This window comes from Agelaius phoeniceus, chromosome 1 (assembly GCF_051311805.1).
Source record: "Agelaius phoeniceus isolate bAgePho1 chromosome 1, bAgePho1.hap1, whole genome shotgun sequence".
NCBI classification, from domain to species: domain Eukaryota; kingdom Metazoa; phylum Chordata; class Aves; order Passeriformes; family Icteridae; genus Agelaius; species Agelaius phoeniceus.
Window position 1 is genome coordinate 50,875,333 of NC_135265.1, and position 23,262 is coordinate 50,898,594.

At 41.3% G+C, this 23,262-nt stretch overlaps 1 protein-coding gene across 1 annotated transcript in view; it reads right to left on the bottom strand.

Annotated features, from left to right (window-relative positions):
• CUL1 (cullin 1) overlaps positions 1-10,594 on the bottom strand; it is a 52,443-nt gene extending 41,849 nt beyond the window's left edge. The window contains exon 1 of the mRNA XM_054629503.2: positions 10,457-10,594. The gene's annotated coding sequence lies outside the window, so the exon portion shown is untranslated. The remainder of the gene's footprint in view (positions 1-10,456) is intronic.
• Positions 10,595-23,262: the final 12,668 nt, after the last annotated feature.

A 23,262-nucleotide genomic window follows, 5' to 3' on the forward strand; every position in this document is an offset into this window, starting at 1 on the left:
AAATTTCTTGTGATGTCTAACAGCATGAGTTTAAGTGACCGGAGTTAATCACACTACACCCAAAACCATTTGGGAAGAGAAGCAAGTTTCACTAATAAGCTATGGTGGAACGAATGTCACTAAAAATAAGTTCAAAAACCTTTAGCATTATGAAGTTTCTAAAGTATCTTGACTTCAGCTGATGCGTTAGCATTATGAGCCTTACACTGTAACATTGCTTAGCTGAGCCATGGTCCTCACATATAGCACTCACATTTCTGTCCAGAATTATTTTAGGCCACTAAATATAAAGGCTATGAGCTAGGTAGACCATTTATGCACTTCACATGACACAATTCTTAAAGCAAGACTAGGAACAAGCATAATGTCCTTGGCACTTCACATGCTACAAATGTGTAATTAATCAACATCTGGAGAATTTGCCTATAGCAGACATTTTCACTGTGCCCCAGCAAAATAACACAACTATTGTAAAAAATGGTTATTCTAGAAATCAACACCAGAAGAGAAATACTAGAATTTTTTCTCCCTTTTCAACAAAGATATTTAAGAGACAAATGACAAAAATTACAATGTTCAGTTCCTCTGTATTATTATGAAACACTGAGCTACATGTAGTGTGAAAAGCTTTAGCTCATCTCATTTTCAAGGAAGTCAAATTCAGCTCATTATGAGAAAAAACAGAGATGTATGCATGCACTCATCCCTTCCAAAAGTTGTGTTTGGGTGGTAAAAAATTCCGTACAGCATTAAAAAAAAAAAAAAAAAAAAGCAGCAGCAAGTGTGTGTAATTTGGCAGTAATGTAAGAACAAGTTGTGTAAATTTGGTGTAAATTTTGAGAGGTTAATACTGTACCTCCCTAACGATGACTTCATTTTGGGCTCCAATGTTCTCCCCACGCCCCCTCCTCTGTGTTTTACAGCTCTGATCAATGATATCTAAAGCACTGTAATTAATACACTCCTACATTACTTCATGTGCCAACGATACAGTTGCCAGCTGAACAAATAAAGCCTGGACGTGCTCTTCACAGCTAGAAAAACTCTAAAATTCAATTTTATGTTCAAATTTAAACACAATATATGTAAGTAACTTGGCATTGCAGTTTTCATGCTTTTCTTATTTACTTAAATTATCCATTGCTGTCTTCACTAAAAGCCTTTCTAACTCATGTGGTTGGTTTATCTGTATGCCTGAATACAAGGATTTTTCTAAAATATTAATAACTATTCATCAGAATAAGACCAAGAAACTTGGAGTGTGTCACTTTTTCTCTTTGCCTATTCTTTCACCGGCTCCTTAACATTCTTTATTTCTTCCTTACAGCTTTACCTTTGTCTTCCTCGAACAAACAATTCCAGCAGCTTTTGACAGGTATCTCCCTACAATAATGCCACAGCTAATACAAAAAACCCAAACAACCCACGCCATAATCCAACATATACATGCTGCCTCATGAACAGAGAGTAGACAACCCCAGCCAAAGTAAACTCTGGTCAATATTTAGAATCCCACAAACAACAGGTTTTATGGTTGTTTTACTGCATCAACATCAATTTGGAAAACAGTGCAAGGGACGACATCCTTAAGTACTACATAGGTAAAACATTTCAAGTTTTGGTTGGCCATCTTCAGAGAGAGTTCACTTTGTTGTTGACGAAATAATCCTCATGTAGAAAGTTTGCAGATTGCTCCTAAACTGAATGTCCTTTCTAACCTAAGGTCTTGCATATTCCTGTGTCAAAAACAGGACAGAGACCCTACAGTATTTTTTAACTGAACCTGCAGTTAATGTGCTTCACAGCTTCTTCAAACACTCAGTTGTACATATTGGAAAAAGGAATACTGCAGATTAGAAAAAGTACAAAAAGAATCAAGTCAAGATATGGGTGCACTGAAGAGAAGGGAGAAAGTTTTACAGAAGTGTAGTGGGTTTGTGTGGCAGGTTTTGGTAGTGGCAGGGGGAGCTACAGGGGTGACTTCTGTAAGAAGCTGGCTGTAGCTCCCCACAAGTCCAAGAGAGCCAATGCCAGCCGGCTCCAGGATGGATCTACCATTGGCCAAGGCTGTGCCAACCAGAGATGGCAGTAACATCTCTGTGAGTACATATTGAGAAGGAAAATAAATTATTGCACAGATGTAATTGCACTCAGAGAAGACAGGAATGAGAATATGTGAGAGAAACCGTGCAGACACCAAGGTCAATGGAGGATGAGGCACCAGAGCAGAGGTTGCCCTGCAGCCTGTGAAGACCATGGTGAAACAGCCCTGGCCATGCAGCCCATGGAGGAACACAGGGATGCAGAGACCCACTCACAGACCACAGGGGTGCAAATTTCCACCTGCAGCCCATGGAGGAGACCCATGTCAGAGCAGGTGGATGCCTGAAAGGAGGCTGTGAGCTCATGGGTATCCCATGCTGGAGCAGGTTTCCTAGCAGGACTTATGACCCTGTGAGGGTATCCCATGCTGGAGCAGGCTGTGCCTGAAGGACTGCACCCTGTGGAAAGAGACCCACATCAAAGAAGAGCTGCAGCCCATGGGAAGGCCTGATGCAAGATAAGTTTATGGAGAACTGTCCCCCATGGGAAGATCCCATGTCAGAGCAGGAGAGGGACTCTCCTCCCTGAGCGGTGGCAGAAACAGCCTGTGGTGAACTCACCATATCTCGGCCCCTGCCTCCCTGCGCTGCTGGTGAGGAGGAGGTAGAGCCAAGAAGGACAGAGAGATGGGGGGAAGGTCTTTTAAAAATTTGTTTTACTTTTCATTAACTTGCTCTGATTTTGATTAATAATAAATTCAATTGATTTGCCCAAGACCAGTCTGTTTTGCCCATGATAGTAATCAATGAGAGATCTGTCTCTCCTGTCCTTATCTCAACCCATGAGCCTTTCATTGTATTTTTCCTCCTCTGTCTACTTGAGGGGAGTCATGGAGGGGCTTTGGTGGATACCTGGCAAGCAACCAGGGTCAAACAACCACAATAAGATAAAGAGCCTTGAATATTCCCACTTTTCCTCTGGCTTTAATCATATATATGATACAACCTACATAAACCCAGACAAAAAAACAAAACAAACAAGAAAGCAAAAGACCAGACAAAGCCCAATGAAACCCAAATAAACATAAATAATGAAGGACAATGCACATGAAGATGCATTTCTTGATTCAGTCAGGAAGATGGAGAAAAGGAAAATGAGGGAGGAAAAGCCATGAAAATTGCTAGATACCCAATGTTCCAAGCAGAAGACAGCATAACATACCTTGTTTCCTTAGAAAGGGGGGAAAAAAACCCAAAAACCCCACAAAAAAACCCCAACCAAACACCACTGCAAAAAGCCACAAAAACAAAACAACAGCAGCAAGGAGTTAAATCCAATGCAATTCAGAAAGAAAAAACACAGAAGGGCTGGAAACTCTGAAATACCTTGGGCCAGTTTAGAGACCTTAATGATCCTGCAAGGAGAATTCTTACTCGTAACTGTTTTCCCAAAAGACCTTACCAGACATCAAAACTTGAACTAAATCCAACTTAATAAGTTGAAACATCATAATCCTACTGATCTCCACCAAGAACACAGCATTGTCTTACAGTCTGCTTCAGACACAGCATAACCTCCACCAGAACATCCAGGTCAAGCCTCTGAACCCTAACACAAATCCCCCAACATTATAACAGAACTCAATGCACCACAACACAGACTTTCACACTGCGCTGTAAAGACACAAACAGGAATTTTCACCTGCAATAATATTTCCACAGTTTTTCCATGCTCTTGGAAGGCAGCAGTTCTTACCAATAACTTTTAAAAAACCATTAACATGTTGCTAACAAGCAAAAACGAATTCTGGCTGGAATCTCTTCCCAACAGCTTGCTAATTTTACAACTTCTTCCCTCTTGTTATTTGTGCAAGAGCTCAATTGATCAAGGCAATCCAGTTTGCCACTTCAATTTATAAATAAAGATGACGGTCACACAGATTATGAATCTTGTGAACAGTCTGGTATTTTCAGATATTTGAATGTACTACAAAAGTACAGCTTAAATACTGAAGAGTTTCCTCCCATAATCACCTTCATACTAATGTTTCATTCTGAAGTGACAAATAATGGATAAATCAAGGACTGTTGCAGTTACTTACATTCATTTCCTGCATGTGACAAAATCACGACCTGTGAAAGCTGCTCCCTCTTTATTTTCTTATTTTCCTTTTAAATCGTGTTTACATTAAGTGCATGGATTGATCTTGATTCCTACTGTGGTGTAATGCTGCAAACACTGTTGGCAATGAACAGCACACCTCTCATATATTTCACTCCAGATGCCTAAATACAGTCAGCCCAAAAAGAATGAGAACTTTCTCATTAAAATCTAGAAAGGGATTTTATGTAATTCTTCTGGTTCAACTACAAAGTCTGAATTCTAGCAGCCTTAACTTACAGTAAAGAATTTATACCTAACAAAAAGTTAGTTATGCTTAAATTTAGTACCATTTCAGCAAATTATTTATCAGTTTTGATCTCTAATGACTGCAACAGGCACCCTTGGTATAGAAGTGAAGCAATTTAACTTAATTTTGTAAAAGTTAAAATTGCCACACATCCCTAACACCCACATTTAAATCCTCCTTCTTGTTGATTAAGCTTGCACCATTAAGTTTTAAAGCTAAGCCTGCATTAGAATCTAACAAAATCAATTCAACTACTTAAGGATATAAACTTTTATTTTTATACAACTCCTATTAGTGACAGCATCCTAGCATAGGCACACTTTCAGAAACAACAAAACTTCTTCAAAGTTATCTCTGAAAAAAAGAGAGTAAGAGAACAGTCTGTTTTCTTAAAAAAAAAGCAAACATTCTAAAAAAGCATTTTCAATTGTACAGTGAAAAGTTTATCCTTTGGCTACCCAGAAGCAGAGCATTTGCCCGTGAAATTACTACCATGAAAAGCAAGATGAAAAGACTAACAGCTAACAAACGATGAACTATTTCCTAAAATTCTCTTTTTTTCCCTAATTCAGTCCACCAAACTTTAGATAAAACTTTCAAGTGACAGTCTCCACTGCCTGTGAGACTAGAAGAGCTTGCAAATTTACATATGAAATTAAGTTTAAATTACAGAGCAAAACAGGGTGAACTAAGGTCACACCACAGCCTTAGTTCTGAACTCTAATCCACATTAAGTTTTTGTCCAACCTGAAACACAGAGGAACAAAAAGCCAAGTTACATCAAATGCATATTAAAAATACAAGAAGTTTCTGACTTCAGTTATGGCTGAAATAGCCTTACTAATAACCCATATTTTTTAGCTCCCTGCTTCAAATTTAAAAACTTAACTTTTTTTCTACTGTGTTTATTAAGGAATCAAATACATCCAGGTCCCAGTAGCGAAGCCACCAGTCTCCAATAAAATAGGAGATGTGCATGTCTTCAAAAGATAAGTACATTATCAGAGCAGAGTGAGAAGCTCCCTGCACTGCAGAAACTTTCCATCACCATGATCCTCACCATCCTACATGTAAATCCATTTCTTCTGCTCAATAACACCAAGCTTGAGACATACAGCAACATAAACTAGAGCAAATCTAATCAAATCCAAAGACAGAGGATAATTTTATATCAACTTTAGTTACTTCTAGTTTAAAGAAAAACAGAAGTCAATGGTATTGAACTGATATTCAAATCTAGTGCATAACTACAAAGATGTCAGAGATTTCTTAATCCTTTATTCTTAGTCCTGCTGTCAAGCAATGACTTGTATTCACTAGACCAAACTAAAGCACGGAACCTTTTGATTCCAAAACCAGAACAATCCAAAGGGAAGAAAAGGAGATAATAATTTTTTTTTTCCCTTAGATTTTGGAAGAATATCACATTGATGTTATACTGTTTATTCAAGAACTATGGAACAGTTTGGGTTGAAAGGCACCTTTAAACATCCCTAGTAACCACCCCTCTGCCACAGACAAACATCTTGCACTGGATCAGAATGCTCAAAGCCCCATCCAGCCGGGCCTTGAACATTGTCAGAAATGGGGTATCCATAACTTCTCTGGTTAACCTGTTCCAATGCCTCATCACCCACCAAAGTAAAGGATTCCTTCCTTATAACCAATTTAAATCTACCCTCTTTCCATTTAAAATTTGTGTCCTTTGTCCTGCCACTACAGGCTTTTGCAGAAAGTCTCTCTCCATCCTTCTCATAATCCCCCTTCTTTAGGCACTGAATGAAAGCCTCAATAAGGCCACCCTGGAACCTTCTCTTCTCCAGGCTGAACAACCCAACTCTCTCAGCTATAGGAGAGGTGTTCCATCACTCTGATCACTTCTGTGGCCCTCTCTGGATCTGCTCCAATGACTGCATGTCTTTCTTGTGCTGGATGCCATAGAGCTGAATGCAGTGCTCCAGGTAAGAGTCACCAGAGAACAGAACAGAGAGTGGGAATCACCTGCTTCTTTTTACAAGTTCAGGATACTACTGGCAAAGAAAGTAGTGACATTTTGGAGAGAAAGAGACACCAACTCTGGCAAAAATTTACATATGACTCTACATCCATTCCCTGAAGTGCAAAATGAAATTACTATTTTCCTATTTTCACAGTAGCCTTCATTAATTTTTCTAAGGTTCATAGGTAAAGAAGGAGTTGAAAAACACTACATTAAATAAAGTGGAATGTAATCAATGTTTGGTTCAGTTAAAAAAATATGTATTTGACTTGTATAATTTATAAGAGGAAAAGCAGCAGCAGGAAGAGGTTCTCTCTTGTGACATCAGAGGTTCTGTGGGTAAAGAGAAAACTGACAGAGAACTACCCACTGGGACACAGATTATTTCCTAAAGCAGTGCTCTTTCCAGAAGCTGGGATAACGCAAGGAGTGTTTAAATCTGTGGTTACATTAAAGGCTACAAGTTACAGCACTATAGCAGGGCACGTCAGCTCAGAGCAATTTTATTACCAAGTCATTTAGTCATGTCTGTAACAGGTCTGGACTGCAGTGCCGTAGAAACATGAACAGCCAATCTGTTCTTGTTCTAGTAGTTCGTCTACTGAAAAACCTACAACTCTTACAATAAAACAGTAAGTTACTCATGTAGGCAAACTCAACATGTCTCTGTAATTTTTCCAATAATTATATTTTCTTACTGAAAATTTTCCTTTATCAAGCAAGGGAAACTCAGTGGTCTCCATGACAAACCAAAAAAAATAGCTGTTTAAGTTTGCACGCTGAATAGATTGTAATTTGTAACCAGGCCTCTAAATGTTGGTTCCAACAACCACTTCTTACATGGAGGTAAGCTTGAAAAATACAGTTAACTAAAATTTTCCTTTTAGTGTACTTTTACCTAAAAAACATGCTAGCACCTAAGTATTTTATTTAAAATGAGATCATGCATTCGTAAAGCACAGGCAGAACTTCCAAGGCCAAGTTTTCCATACTCTTCTTTTTTCCAGGTCTGTGCAGCAGGAAGACTGCACCAAGCTGCAGGCTGCTATGACTGCCTGTGCACATCCTCCTGATATCCCATCCAAGTGGGACATCTGCCCTGTTTTCCTTCTGATGCACAGAGACAGACCCTGTTGGACAGCACAGGAAGTACAACAGCAGAGTTCGTAACACACTGACCTCTTACTAGGAAATTCCTCCCTTCATGCTCATAATACAAATTTTTGATGTTGAGAGTGGTGTAAGTGCAAGTGGAGCATCTTTAAAGCTGTTTAATTCACTAGAATTTTGTGGGGGTTTTGATTAATTAAAAAAAAAAAAATCAAACTTCATGGCAAGAGAGAAGATTCCAGGTATTTCCAATCCATACAACCACTGGCACCTGGGATATGACTCATCATTAAGTTAGGCCCTACTGAAATAATTGTAACTACACAAAACTAGGCACTATCTAAGAACCACAACAGATGAAAAGCAGTACTCTGAGATGTTAACACACAAGTTGTAGGATACTTCTTAAGCTGAGTACCTGAGAACTTTCTCTAAGGACTCAGTATTGTTTTCATAATAATACATCTAAAATCCAAGAGCTTGCACCAAGACTACAAATAAGCTAAATCAAAAAAGAGGCACCCCCAAAGCAGTATCCAAATAAGGGTGTGCATTCATTTATCTTAAATGAATTTAGGTTAATTTAAAGCAATGTGATTTTCTCGTGTCAATGGTTCAAGCAACAGGCCCAAGTTTTAATGCCAGTTCAAACCAGTGTACAAGGGAGCAAGGTGGAAGAATCATTTTGCTAAACCACCACCACTATTTTGTCAGCCAAGGAGCAAAACACATATGCCTAATTTAGGTGCCCAAACTAGGACTGTTTTCTACGTGATCCCTGGATAAGCAATGGGAAGTTTCCTCCAGAGATGTTGTTAACACAAGGCACTGAACTCGGATTCTGAGTTAGGTGTGCAAATTATTCCTGAGATCTAATGTGTTCACCATGCCTCCATGGGGCAAGTGTGCCCAGTGCTTAAACTGCACCTCAAACATGAGGTCATGAGATGAGTGTGAAATGCAACCAAATCTTAAGAACCAAAGCAACTAAGACAGACACAAATTAAGAAGTTGGACAACAAACACTGAAAACAAAAAGCTATGAGTAGATGGAAAAGACTTCTTTCTGGTCAAGTCACCACCAGAAACACAAAGTGCTGATGCCACACAGACACGTAATCATCAACACACAACATTACAGCAGTTCACTGTGAGTAAAAACTACATACTGAGGTACCTGCATAGTATCTTGCTACTTCCCCAAAGAGGAGGCATCCCAAATACACTCAATTTCAACTAATTCACAATATGGTATTACAAACATTATTTAGCCTAATTCAAGCTATATAGCCACCAGGTATGTCTAGCCCCCATGGACTATTGCTCCCAGTCCTGCCAAAAGGATTTCCAATAGAGAATTTTTTCTCCCTGAGTAGCATCAGGGCATGTGTCCGTATTAGGGCTGAAGTATGTAATTATATATGAACACATATATCAAGGGAAAAGTTGCTGAAGAAGTCAGTAAAAAATCAAAACAAAATAAGGTAAAACAAATAATTAATCTCTGCCCTTTCAGTGTTTAACTCTATGCCAGCTGAAACCAGAACACAAGTATTCAGATAACCCAGGGTAAAATTCCTTTCTCCTCAAAGGCATAGCTAGAGGATTTAAATACAAAGTGGGGGAGACAGCATTTGAATCTACAGAGGAAAGGAGTATGGGCAAAGAAAAGAGTATTAGGTGAGATCACAAAGAAGGTTTTAATGACAGGAAAGTAAGATCAGAAGGGAAAAAAAACATGAAGAAGGAAATGGTTACTGGGCAGAAGAAAACTGGAAGGGGAAAGGTAACAGAGGGGTAATGACAGTGCTGGAATATAACTTCAAAAGGAAACAAGAAGGATGGGGAAAGGATTCCAATCAGGACACACTTAGCTTGCATTGGCAAAGTTACAGGGAAACAAATGAGCTGGTTATTTGAAACAAAAAAATGCAAGACTAGTCATCTGGATAGAGACAATAAGTACACAAACAGACAAACAAAAGGTTATGGGGGCACCTTCTCTGCTAAGGCCACAACAGTAGGTGGCAACAAGGGGAAGCCTGGCGCACACTCCTTGAGAGCAAGAGAAACCTAGAGAAGTTGACCGAGATGAACTATGGCAAAAATCCCCCAGCCACAATGGTACTGAGAGCACTAGGGAATGTCTCTAGGTACAACCAAAAAGCTCCTAGACAGACCTGACTATCACTAGGGCTGTGGGGATTGCTGGGATGAACAGGGTGAAAGGAAGCAGCACAGGAAAGGACAGGGAGGACAGAGAGCAGGTGAACTCCCCAGAAGAGTGCCCGGTGAGGTTACAGACAAAAGCTCACAGGGAAAAAAAGAGGGCAGAGGCGTGGGAGGAGCAGGGCCTGGGATGGCTGGGGTGGGCAGTCGCGGGGCCGAGGAGGGCACAGCGAGGGCTGCGGGAGGACGGGCCCGAGGTCTGAGAGCCGCCGGGGCGGGACGGAAAGGCTGGGGCAGCCACCGAGGCGCCCTGGCCATGCGGGGGCCGCGGTCACGGGGGAAGGACGGGGACGAAAGGAGGGAGCGGGCAGCCGGGCAGATCCTGCGGGGCCGGGCAGCCAGCGGGGCGCTCCCGCACCCCGGCGGGGGCGAAGCGTTCTGAGTGCGCAGCTCGCGGCCTCCCCGCTCCGGCCCGGCCCGCGGCTCCGGGGCCGGATCCACAAGCGAGCCGGGCAGCCACCACCGCCGCCCCCGCGCTCCGGGGCCGGGAGCGCGCTCGGGAGAAGAAAGGCGGGCAGGCCGGCCGGGCCCGACCACCCCTTCCCCCGTTCTCCGCGGCGTGACTCAGTGCCGGGCCCCGCGCCGCCGCCTTCGCGTCCTGCCGGGCCGGGCCGGGCCGGGCCAGGCCTCGCTGCGACACAACGCCGCGGCCTCCCTCCACTCACCAGCATCGCGCGTCCCGCAGAGTCAGGGCCACGTCCGCCCGCCCCTTCCGCCTCCGCCGGGCCCGGATCCGCCGCCACCGCCTCCCCCCGGCGCGGCCCGGGGATCGCGGAGGCGCCGCCCCTCGCAGCCGCCCCGCCCCGGCTCACGGCGGGCGGGGAACCGGGGCTGCGGCTGCCCGCACCGGCAGGGCCTGGTAGGGTTGGGCCTCGGCCTCCGGCGGAGCCTGCCCGCCCGCATGAGCGGCTCGGCGGGAGAGGCCGGCCAGCCGCCATCTCCTTGGCTGCCAGGCCCTGCCCTGCCCGAGGGGTCGTTGCTCCCACCCCTCCCCAAGTTAGTCCAGTGCCTGAAGAGCTGAAGGATGAGCTGAAAGACTTGGAAGTGATGGTTGATGAAAAACTCAACGTGAGCCGGCAGGTGTGCGCTCTCAAGCCAAAAAGCCAGTCGAACTTGGGCTGCATCAAAAGCAGCATTGGGGCAGCAGGGCGAGGGAGGTAATTCTGCCCCTCTGCTCTTCTCTGGTGAGACCCCAGCTGGAGTGTGTGTACAGTTCTGGTGTCCCCAACATCAGAAGGACATGCAGCTGTTGCAGCAAGCCGAAAGGAAGCCTCGAAGCTGATAAAAGGACTGGAACACCTCTGCCATGAACACAGGCTGAGAAAGCTGCGGCTGTTCAGCCTGGAGGAGAGAAGGTTGTGTGGAGACCTCAGCAACCTTCCAGTTTCTGAAGAATCCTAGAGGGAAGCTGGAGAGGGGCTCTTTGTCAGGAACTGTAGTGATAAGACACAGAGTAATTAGGTACAAATTCAACAAACGGAATTTTAAGTTAGATACTTGGAAGAAGTTCTTTACTGTGAGCGTGGTGAGGTGCTGGAACAAGGGAATAAGTTGTCCAGGGAGGTTGTGTATGCCCCAACCGTGGCAGTGTTTAAGGCAAGGGAAGTGTTCCTGCACATGGCAGGGGATGTTGAGACTAGATGATCTTTAAGGTCCATTCCAAACCCTTAACATTCTATGATTCCATGTGTTTCAGGATGATATTAGACATGGTAAGACTTTCCCCCATCCATAGCTAAGCAACTGCTTCTGCATTTATGAGAAACACAGGTTTCTAAAGTGTCCTGGGCACAGTGAATGGCACCACACCAAGTGTGGGAGCCCAAATGGATGGTACAGCTGTGAGTTAACAGTGTGTCTTTGTCAAGCAAGTGTTAAACCAAACTGTGAAACTTCTCTGAGTTATTCACATCAGGAATCATTGCCTCTAAGTGCATGAACATTGCCTTGAAAACTTTGATTAAAGTGTGGCTTTTGTAAGAGCATAGAAATCTTTCTGTAATTGTGAGTTTCAGAGTAGCAGGAAGACAACTTGGAAACAACACTGCAGAGAGAAGAAGAGGGTAGAAATTGAAAGAAAGGAAATGACATTGTTCAGCTGTGAGCTGCTTGGAAGATGTGTGATGGTATTTGCTCTGACTTATTGAGGGATATGGAATTACATGGACCTGTTTGTAATCTGCAAACAAGTTAAAGCAGAGCTACCTACTAGGTAACTTTAATGTATGATAATAAAACATGAACCTCCTAGCAAATTTGCATCTCTTATATGCGGATTGGAAGTGGGGCAGTTATTTTTTCTTACTAAGAGTATGAAATTGATGATACAAAATCATACCAAAATTAGGACAGGTTTCAGAAAAGTAGTATTTTGGAGTCAGTTCTGTCTTGTTTATTCCTGAAGACTGGAATTATATTGCTGCAGCAGTGTTGCGAAGAAAAAAACCAAAGTTTGTAAAAGATGTTGTAAAAAGTACTTTTCCTTTATACTAGTATCAAGAGTTAAACCTGTGAAATTCAGTAGCTTCATGGGAAAGGAAAGAGAAATGGGGAAGCAATAGGAAGAAACGGAAGATTTTTTTTCTTTGCAAAATGCTTCACTTGCATTCTGGTTCTACCTGCTGTTCACCTTTTCTGAAAATTGGCCTTCTCAAAGCTAATGCTCCTTAGTCATGTTGGTGCTGGAAAAATTATTTCCCTGTATAATAATGCCTTCCCATGGCCCAGCCTACTGAAGTGGACACAAGCAAAGTCAGTGACAAAGCTCTTCCAATGAGACAGTGCTGACTAAGGAGCACTGTCTGAGGAACTGGTTTAATGTGTAGCAGGGACACTGTCTCAGTCAGCTGGGTGGCATCACGACGCTTGTATTTTGCTTATGTAGGTGTACTTTGCAAATACCATTCCTGGGCATGACTAAATTTCTGGTTTGCTGACATACATGAGTTGTAGTAGAGGACAGTTTGTGTGAGTTGGCATCAGCGTGGCTAGTTCTGCATGGTGTGTTCAACACTGGGACAGGGAGGGCAAACGGAATAGTCTGTGGGGCACAGGAACCAAATCCAAAGGATCTGATCTTGAAAAATAAGAACTGATTTTTCAGTCTTGGAAAGTTAGGTTTTGGTGCTGTATTTTACAGCAATTGTCTTTGCAAGAGGTAAAGGATCATTGTTTTGAAGCCTAAAACAAGGGGACAATAGAGCTATAGATAGCAAGAAAAGTGAAAAAAAAATGACAGGAAAGGAACAAACCAAGGGGAGAAGGAAGACCTGAATTGGCACCATCTTGCACTAAACTGTATTTTTTTTTTTTTAGCTTTTGTGATTAACTGCAGTACAAGCCTGAGATTTGACAGTTTGGAGTATCGAAATTTATTTATCTTTTTCCTCAGGGCTGCATTATGATTTGTGCTCACTTTATAGAGGCAAGACACAGTTTTCTGATTTTATTCATGGTACTGGTAGTTGAGTTGACACTCTGAAAAGGTAGGCCATAAAAAAAGCCTCACTAGACAATTCTGACATGGTGCATAACATGGCTTCTTCGTACATCCATTGAAAGAATTCCAACAGCAGGGTAAGTGATCACAGAGAGCAAAGGGAACTGAATGCTGGGAATTGAATGCCAAAATACCTGTTACCAAGTTACTCATAGCAGGATGGCTCCTGCATTATAAATTGTCCAATGGAATTTATGTACTTTGCGTGAAAGGAGAGAAGTTTCCCCTAGAGACTGAGGCAGCCAGAATTTCAAAGACATACTTCATGAGAGAAATCCAGTCTCTTTTTTTTTACTAAAATGAATTTGTGGTGCTGCTGAGAGGGGCCTGTTTTCAAAATAACTTGCAGGTCTCACACTTGTTGCATCAGCAATGAATCAGCATACACTAAGCAAGAAAATTATCCTGACAATGTTTGCTGTCAGTTTAAGTGAGTAGCTTCCTCAGCAAAGAAGAAAAGCCTGAGTCATTCAAAGACACAGAGTTGCAGCAGCTGCTAGTTTATTACTACTGTCAGGAGTCTGGGCTGATTTGGAGGGATACCTTCCCTGCTATCATGTGCAGTGATGATCTGAAAACAGTAAATAATTATATCACCCCCTCCATGCAGCCAGAAGGACAGGCTTGGTATAGGCAGGGTAGATGACAACCAGATTTGGTAAAGGTTGCATGGCTGTATTGTATATCTCTTGTTTTTTTTGGCAGATTTGTTTTCCTTGGTGTTTTGGTAAAGAATGTTTGGCTGAGCTCCTAAGTGGTGGTTCCCCATTTAAATGCTTCATTCCTGGTTTTGAGTTGAGCCCAGTGTACTCCCTAGCTCTGAGAGCCTTTGTTTTTGAGCTAGTGAGAGGCTGCAGGCATGCTTTTCCTCTTACTGTTTCTTGGGAGGGTTGCAAGCTAAGATACAGGAAATAAAAAAAACCATGTTTGTGAAAGGGATATATAGTTCTGTACAGTATGTGAGCATACCACCATTTCTTCAGCTTTTTTGTTGAGTAGAAAATTTAAGTTTCAGGATTTTCCATGATTGCTTGTAAATCAGTCTTGGGCTCAGTCTGTCATGCACATTTGTATAAAGTAACTGAGAAGAGCTATCTTCTGTGCTTCCAAATTCAAAGTTGCCCAAAAGAATCTGTGAATGACAGATGATATTCCACTGCTCTGCTGCTTCTTGTGCTGCGAACCTTTGTGGGAAGGTGGAAATCATTTTGCAGAGATCAAATTGTTCTTCACAAAGGCCAGTTCCTGCATGTGTCAGACAGGTAGTGCCAGGCTCCTATATTGAATAAAAAGGCAGCCTAGGAGAGTTAACAAACATGGTAACCTTTGGTTAATCTGCTCCTTTTATAAGCAAAGGTCAATGTTTTTATTGTCAAGCACTCTGGCTGTATCACCAGCAGGAACAATACAATGTGTGTACAACTGTGTGTATAGAGGGCACATGACCAGCTCTCCTCAAGCCTTTGGTTTTTTCTCTTCTCTGACATGTTGTCTGTCACCTGGATGATTGATTTTTTTGGAGGTTTGCAGCAGTCTGAATTCCAGCATTAGAGCAGAGAAGAGAAACAGAGGAAAGAAAAGTTGAGTTAGAAGGCAGCTACAACCATATTTTGCTCCCATGAGCATTTTGGCCTAATCACTTCCAACAGTTCTGACCTCAAATTGGGATGTGGAGATATTATGCAGAATAGGATCACAAGAAGTGAAGCATCATTGCCCATTCAGAGCAAAGAATATTAATGTCTATTTGGGTAAAAAATGAGCAAATAATCACCTTGTTGTCAACTTTAGGATATTTAAATTCCAAAATGGAGAGTATTTGTTCATACATCTAAAGGCACACATGTGCTCTGGGAATTCATAATAGAAAGATGGTGGTAGTTTTTTTGGTTGGTTGGTTAGGTTTTTGTTGTTTTGTTTTGTTTTTTTCTTTGCAGTAATTTCTAGACTACAAGCTTTCAATCAAAAATGGTGTCCTACTAATGCCTCTGCTATCTACTGTGGCAAATAATGAACTGATCCACTGCCTTTTCTTTTTCCATCCTGTCCTTCATTGGGCTGAAGATTTCTCTTGGGCCTGAGATCCAAGACTTGGCATTGGTTTAACTCGTTAAAGCTCTTTCTTTATAGGAGTTTTTACAGACAGAAAAACAACCTTGGTTACGCTTCTCTTTTTTTCTTTTTTAAAATTTGAGTAGCAGCTAATCTGCTGCTAATGTAGCAGAACTCTGTTTCATTGATCTTTAGTAAAGCCAATATTCCTTTTGTTTGTTTTCTGTAGTTATTTGATATTTTGTGATGAACAGGCAGCTGTTCACAGACACAGCATGCGTAATGAAGGAAATTGATGTTCTGTATGAACATTTTTCATAGAGGAACACTGCTCTTTGGGCTTAACTTGTTTCTCACTATAATTTTACCTGAGGGAGGGAGAACAAGGAAGAGCAGTGTCACCGGAGCAAGCCAGAGCTCGGCTTTTCACATTCAGCATATTCAAAACAAGAGTTTATCCTTACTGCATTCTTCCTCAAGCTGAAACTTCAGACCTTCCAAGGCCCACTTTCCTTGGTTCGAGCCCACTGAGATGCTTCACAGGACACATTCTCTTGTAGGGTATTTAGATTCTCTCTGATCAGCATTGGGTCTAACCTCTGTACACAGAATTCCAAAAAAAAAAGGAAGGTCTAGTAAAGAGCATGGCAGAAGATTTTTTGTAGTGTATTTAAATACTGACAAGCTTCTGATTTTTCCTTCAGTGCCATGATACTTCAGAGTTTATGTGCTTAAACCTTATGGTTTAGGTCTTGTTGAGGTTTTTAGTAAGAAAATAGGTGGAGGAAATATTTGTATGCTAACTTCTCACTAGCTTGACAGGTAAACCTAGTGACTTGTAATATATTAAATATGTGGGTACAAATTGCAAGAGGGGAAATTTGAGTGAGGTATTAGAAAAAGGTTCTTTACTTTGAGGGTGGTGAGGTGCTGGGCTGCCTAGGGAGGTTGTGCATGTCCCAATCCTGGCAGTGTTCAAGGCCAGGCTGGATAAGCCCTGGAGCAACCTGGTCTAGTGGGAAGTGTCCCTGCCTATGGCAACTGGGTTGGGAGTAGATGGTCTTTAAGCTTCCTTCCAATCCCTTAACATTCTTATTCTAAAACAATCTCTAAGAGAAGGATTTGTAGTAAGTTAATGTATTACCTGTACATGTGCATGGCATCAGTGCATGGCATCAATGTAAGATTAATGTTGGCAGGAATGGTAAGAAGACAGGTGGTTTGTGTGGTCAGGAAATCAGATGATGCCTGAAAAGCTGTCTGAAATGTAGCCTTTGCCACAGAAATCTCTGCAAGTCCCTGCTTTTGGTATTTGTGTTTTGGGTCTGTGGGTACCTATGACAGTGACAGGAGCTCCAGCACCTCCTGGGGTTCTGCAGGCTTAGAAAATTGCTCTTTCCATGAAAAGACCCTTGCTGTGGGACTGACAGTGAGGCTCACGAACAGACACATCAGCCAGTGCCAGAGGACACCAGTCCTTCACCTGGCACAGCAAAAACTCAGCAGTGCTGCCCTTTACTGAACATGTAATGTATTTCTCTAACACAGAGATTTCAGTCCTTTGCTTATTTTCCCCCATGCCCTGGCTCTTCTCCCAGCTAGGGGGTTACTATTTCTTGAGCCTTTACTTCTAGGGTTGACCCTTTTCTTTCAGTCCTAATTCAGGACCTCTCAGGGATTGGAAACCAGCTGCTCCTTCATGGTTTCTGTTTCCTGCCTTTGCTTATGAACAGCTCTTGCAAGAGCTGCTGCTGCAGCTTCTTCCAGCTTTGCCTGGCTGCAAAGCTCTGCTGTCTCTGATCCTCAGCACAGGCCCTCCATTGCACTTGGCAGTGCTGCTGGAGTGTGAGGTTTGTTTGCACTAACTCAGGAGCTCACTGGAGGCATAGATACAGGCTTAGGTGTAGATGTGTGAGTGTGTGCCTGCATCTTTTCTTCCTGGTTGTTTCTAAGAGATCATTATGCTTGTTTTGTACCAGGAGTGGGCAGAGGCAGTAGCATTTTCTGCTGCTGTTTTCAATGTGAATAATGGTGTTTTGCCTAAAAGAACAGTTTGTTCAGACAGACACAAGTGTTTCCTCATTTCAGATAGGAATCCATCTGTCTTCAGTAGCTTACACCAACATCTCCAATGACACACTGGGTGGCTTTCCCTTTTCCCCCATAGACCACTCAAGAAATAAACCTTATGGAGGAGAGACCAACAGTCCTTATGCATTCCAAGGGTGTGAACAAACTTGCTGGGGTGATATGTTCTCAAAGTCACAATTTCTATCCTCTATACAAGACCCTTTCCTTCAGTGATATTTATCTGAGGTGTTTTAAACTGATCTGCACAACTGAGTTGGTTATTTGTTTTCCTTGAGTGTTGCAGGGAAAACCTTTTCAGTCCACATGACTTAAAGCAAATTGGGATCTGAGTGCTTTACTGATCTGTCAACAACATGAAATTAAGCTGCAATCAGTGAAGTGCTGCATTTGAGATCAGCAGTAATAATACAACAGGTAAACTCCCAAACTAGACATATACTCATGTTAATGAGCACCAGAAGATTCCTAAACCCCTTCTGTAACAAAAGCAGAAGAGATTTCTGAAGTGCTCCAAGCCTTTCCATAGGAAAGGTGTGGATTGTGTAACGCCCTAGTGAGAACTCATTTATACCCATGGTATAAATTCCTTTCTTTACATAGTCTGGATCTCCAGATGAATTTACAGGGATGCCTTGCAGCTGTACACAATGCATGGCCTCCAAGGACAGGGATGGCCTCCTGACCACAGGGACTTGGTCTCTAGACTTTAAAGGTTCAGTAAAGTCAAAACCTTGAATTAATTTGCTTTATTGAGGTAGTATATTTGGACTAAATGTCCAAAAATAGTTTGTGTGATTCTTGTCTACATTGCACAGATTTTAGTGATTTGCCTAATGAGAACTGCCAAAATGCCTTAAATGTGCCTATCTTAGAAGTCTGAGAAAAACCTGATGAATCTTTATAGCTTGGAGACCCATTCTGCTGGCTAATAGCAGCTATCTTCACATCATTGCAAGAAAAAAGTGGTAGGCTTAAACTCAGTACAGCAAGTAATGTTTTACCCTTGGTTTTTTTCAGAGTGAAGTACACAAAACCCAGATAGTAATAGATGATGTACATTTTTTCTTAAAATGGTAAATTACAAGTCAATTTTGGAGGAATTAAAATTGCTGTTGCAAAATAAACCAAGTACCTTGTGTTGTTTATGACTAATGCTCTTAGTTATTTGTCATGATGTTTGCTTTTTTAATTCAACAATATACAGAGGATTTTGTGCATATCATTGCAAAATTAGCCCACTTCTCTGGATAATAAATGCTCTTATCTCTTTGCTAAACAAAAGACTACATAAAATGAATAATAGTAGTATTAGTATGGGAAAAATCTAGTGCTCCAAAAAGCCATTGTAAGTACACTTGAGCAATAATTACAGGCAACAATGCCTCCACTCCTTGAAATTCATCATAGAAATTGTGATAGCACTAAACTTGACTAAAATCTGGGACAGTTTAGAATGCCATCTACTTAGAGTCATTACCAAAACACATCTACCCCTGTTAGAAATAAACACACAAAAATAGCCCCAAAAGCTGAAAATGTGCTCATTTATCTCTGTTTTTGTATTTTGGTTTCTGGAAACAAGGTATTCCACATAATAACAATAATCATAATAATTATTATTATTATGACTGCACCTATCTGTATGAGCCTCATGGACTTCAGTTATACAAAATAGCAAGACAACAAAACAAAATGCTTTGTCAAGAGCTACATGTAGTGTTTGGGCTCAGGTGCTGTATCCAGGGTAAGTGTTATGCCACTACACACACCCCTCGGCACTATGCAGATCAGTTTGTAATTCATGTTAGCTTTATTTTTTCTGCTGAGGACACAAAACAGCATAAATGTTGACCTTTTAACACAAGTTTGGCAATATGCTTGGGAAGGATTACTTATCTTTAAAATCATGGCAGTTTTGTTACATCAGAGTGTGAGACTGATGGTCAGAAAGTACACTACCCCCACCTCTGCACCAGTTAAGGCTATCAGTCAAGATCACGCTATGTCAGTAAGGAAAATAATGGTAAATAATACCAGTGATTCCCAAGGCAACTAATCCCTGGGGGACAACATATGAAAACATTTGGAAATAATTCTAATGACATCAAAGTCAGTAAATCATGCAGGTGCTTTGTACACCCTCACAGTACACACAGTTGACAAGCTGTAGAGTTATAGGCCGAACACACATCAGCTGCTGGACTGCAGACATTTTTCCTCTGTTCTTGCAGTAAATATGATACTGATCCTTTTGTTTCCATTCTGTGTAAGAAGACTTGATAAGCTGGGACTAATAATTACCAAGATGCTCTAGACAGCACGTGCTGGGCTTGCTGCTCGGGGTTTTGGTTTGTTTTTTTTTGTTTCCATGTTCAAGAAATGTGTCCAATGGATTTTCTAAAAATATTTACCATGCTTTAGAACACATAAGTGAATAAAATGTTAAGTGTGACTAAGTTTTTCATGTGAATAATTTTGGTTTTGCCAGATATTTAATATCAATGTTATTGGTCAATGTCTGGTAGTAGCTAATGCATCACTACAGCCAAGCTCCACCACAAAGCTTCTATGTACTCAAGCATGGCAGCTGGTGTAAACATGTTTGAGATGCTAAATATCACTCCTCTTTGACACAAACGTGAACAACTTTCCATTTAATTTGAAACATCCCAAATACCAATTGCTTACTATTGGAAAAGCAACCAAGATTTATTTCAGTAGCAGAAGACTACCATTGCCAATAGGCTCTACTATTACAGAAATCTCCAGAACAGCTATTACTGTTCATATGAAGTACACACAGAGAGATTTTTAAGTGTGAATCTATGTTCTTGCACCTTATTTTACTGAAGTATTGTTAGTTATTCATCTGGTTTTCAAAATATTCAGAAGCTAGCACTTAGCAGAACTATTAGTTAATACTTGTTAAACTAATCTCTAGTGAGCCAAAAATTTTCATTTGCTCAGTAAGTGACTCAAGTGATCCCTGTCATTAAAGCCTCCATTACTTTGGAACTGTGATCTGTTCTCACTTTACTTCTGATTCAACAAACAGTAAAATTATCCTAACTTAATAAAGTGATTCATATATCAGTTGTTTTTTTTTCAAAGCAATACTGATCCCTTATAAAAATCATGTAAACTCAAGTGTCTCCTATTTTGTAATGACTCCTCAATTTTTATGGATTTGAGGAGCACTATGACAGTGTTATTACTGTAACTGTCTTATATTAGCCTCATTCCTCCTTGTTAAGATTTTGAGAATTTACTTAAAGGTAGGAGTTACAGACCTCTACAGATCTTCCTCTATTAAGTTTGGGCAGGCATTTTTGCAAAGCATTACAAATTACTTAGAGATGCTTGAGTCCTGGCTGCTTCACACTGCTGAGGCTGGTCAGAAGGCTTGTGTGATCTTCTTCAAGGACATGTGGTGGCTGTTGTTTTTGTTTGCTGTCCCTGACATTTCTACCCTCCAAAATTCCAGGCATCAACAATCACTCTCATTAACTTCTTGCTAAATAAAAGCTGCAAATGCAGCAATGGGAGGAGATGATGGGTAGGTGCTGAGCTCTGGCTCCAGCACAAAGCACAGTCCCTATGTGCCATTAGGCAGTGAGTAATCTGCATATCTGTGGGGGCACATGGTGAAGAATCAGGACTCCCTCCCTCTCTGTTACTCCCGTGTGCTGGTTATTAGATTATTTTCATCAAAGAGGTCATTTATGGGCCAGTGTTGCTCTATTGGAACTCAGTGGTGCCCAGAATAAGATGGTGCATATGCTTCCAAAGATAGTGGATTGGTTGAGGGGGAGGAGGAGGAAAGGAACCTTTCAATAATGGTATCTTTACAGGCATAGTTTCTATTTCAGTATAGCTAGAGGGGTTTGAAATGCCCTACTTTTAAGCTGGAAGTATATTGTATAGCATAGAACAACTCTTCATAGCTGGATTAGGTATATTGCCTTATATTTGTGCAGCCAAACAGCATAGAGATTGACTTTTAGAGGTGCTGAGGAAATCTAAGTTTCTATGCCTGCTGTTGGTTTTCAACACTGAAGGAGCTTTATAGAAGTGCCAAACAATTACGGCTCCAAGTTTGAAAATGTGATCCTTTATAAAAAAGCACAGAAACTTAGCAAGATTATTCCATGACTTCATAAGCATAGTCCTTGGTTGCAGTGTGCTTCATATAGCTGTTGTGCCTTTTCAGCTCTGAGTATTGCTAGTGGAAAGTGCAAAATTCTATGAAGCAAGTTTTTATAGCAGCTCATGATGGATTGAAAAGACTTGATTTCTCTTAGGGGTGTGAGCCAGAGAAAAACTGATCAGTGAAAGAGTTGAATACATAGTGCTAGTTGCAGGTGCAGTCTGAATTTCTGCAGTATACATATAAAATACCAAAAGTATTTACAGAAATATTGCCTAACAGAAAGCAATCAGCTGGTCTGATTGAAGCCATCAACATACCAGAATAAACCAACAGCAGGAACATCACAGCAACTAAAAAAGCATGTTAACATTGCTGTTTAATTTATAAGATCCTGACAAGAGAGAATCTAAGAATCATTCAGTCATAATTTTGTGCAATTCTCTTCAAAGTGCATCCATGTTGTAGGGAGGTACTATTTTTGTAAGAAACTGCAAGAGGCACTGAAATTTTAAGATCCCATTTTTCACATCTAAAGATGAAGGCAAGTACACAGGGAGATTTCCCAAATCACATGGGTTCCAAGCCCCTCATGCATTAAAAGAAAAGTTAGGCATGGACATGGTGTTAAAAATACTACCTGAATTATGATTTGCAAGTTGAAATAGATCAATTCCTTTTCAAAAGCCTGCAGGAACTGATTCCCTTCCTCTCATTTCTTTCTTTACTAGCTCTACAGAATTTGCTCTGGGAAAAAAAATAGAGAAACCTTCAGTACTGAAAGCATTTGAAAAAAATATGGTGAGTCAGAGGAAAAATGTATTGCAACCATTGGCAAGTGATGTACTGGTAGATGGAGGCAGCATAGAGTATGGGACATATTGAAGTAACACAGAATTGTCCCTTTGCCTGAATTGTAACATGCTCCCAGCTGGACAGAGATGGGCAGGGAGCTGGTATTTAACATCACAGGCCTTTCAGTACCTCATACACCACCAGGAGCTGTTCACTGCCTCTGTGTTTAATCAAAACAAAAGCAAATATTTATGAACTGAAACACCACAACCTGTGCAGAGATTACCAGATGCAGGAATGTATTTCAGCAAGGACTCAGCTACTTTGTGAATTGAGGTTGTTCTCCATTTTATAGCTGTCAATGAACTGGGCAAGTTTTTAACCTCTGTTCTAACCAGTGATTGCTGAGAATTTTAGGTAAACACATACCAGTGAAAGCTGAGTGTGGGTGCAGTACAGGAGAGACAGGCACCTTACCTTCATGCTGCTAAAGTAATGTAAATCCCACCGACCCTGCCCAACAATGGAGGTGCTCGAGCCCTGCTATTGTCCTACCCTGTTCTAGCTCTGTGAAATGGCATCAAAGCCAGGAATAGGAAGGGCAGTTCCTCACCAGAACAGGACAGATATTGCTGGCTGTGAAGCCAGCCCATTTTTTGTTTTCATGGGCAATTTTAAGCCTTCTTCCCTTCGTTGTGAACTCTGTCTCTTGTGCTGGGTCTAGCACAGTCGGACAAGAAAACAATGACATCTGTACTTGCCCAGGGAAATGAAATGCCCAGGGAACTAAATATGCCCAGGGAAGAAATTTGTTTGAGACAGAAGAAGATGAAAAATTACAATATTATCTCAGAAAAATACTGTTCCTGCATTAATATTATATTGAA